Genomic DNA, 209 nt, shown 5'->3' on the forward strand with positions numbered 1-209 from the left:
CCCTGGGAGAGCAATGCCGGCTCAGTTCAGACCTGCACTGAGGTAGGGACTCTTCTTGGTGTGCTGGATGTCACAGGGACCCTCCTGTTCCCTCCCGCCCCCATCTGATTCTGGCCCATGAACCCCCACACCTTGCAGCTGGGCACAGGTGCCCCTCAGGGTTCCCACCACAAGCCAGGCTGAGAACTGGGGTACTAGTGGCAGAGGCA

At 61.7% G+C, this 209-nt stretch overlaps 1 protein-coding gene across 1 annotated transcript in view; it reads right to left on the bottom strand.

Annotated features, from left to right (window-relative positions):
* GOLGA7B (golgin A7 family, member B) overlaps positions 1–209 on the bottom strand; it is a gene marked incomplete at both ends in the record, with an annotated part of 4,164 nt that overhangs the window by 1,789 nt on the left and 2,166 nt on the right. The window lies entirely within an intron of this gene.

Source organism: Phaethon lepturus, unplaced genomic scaffold (genome assembly GCF_000687285.1).
Source record: "Phaethon lepturus isolate BGI_N335 unplaced genomic scaffold, ASM68728v1 scaffold20429, whole genome shotgun sequence".
Lineage (NCBI taxonomy): Eukaryota > Metazoa > Chordata > Aves > Phaethontiformes > Phaethontidae > Phaethon > Phaethon lepturus.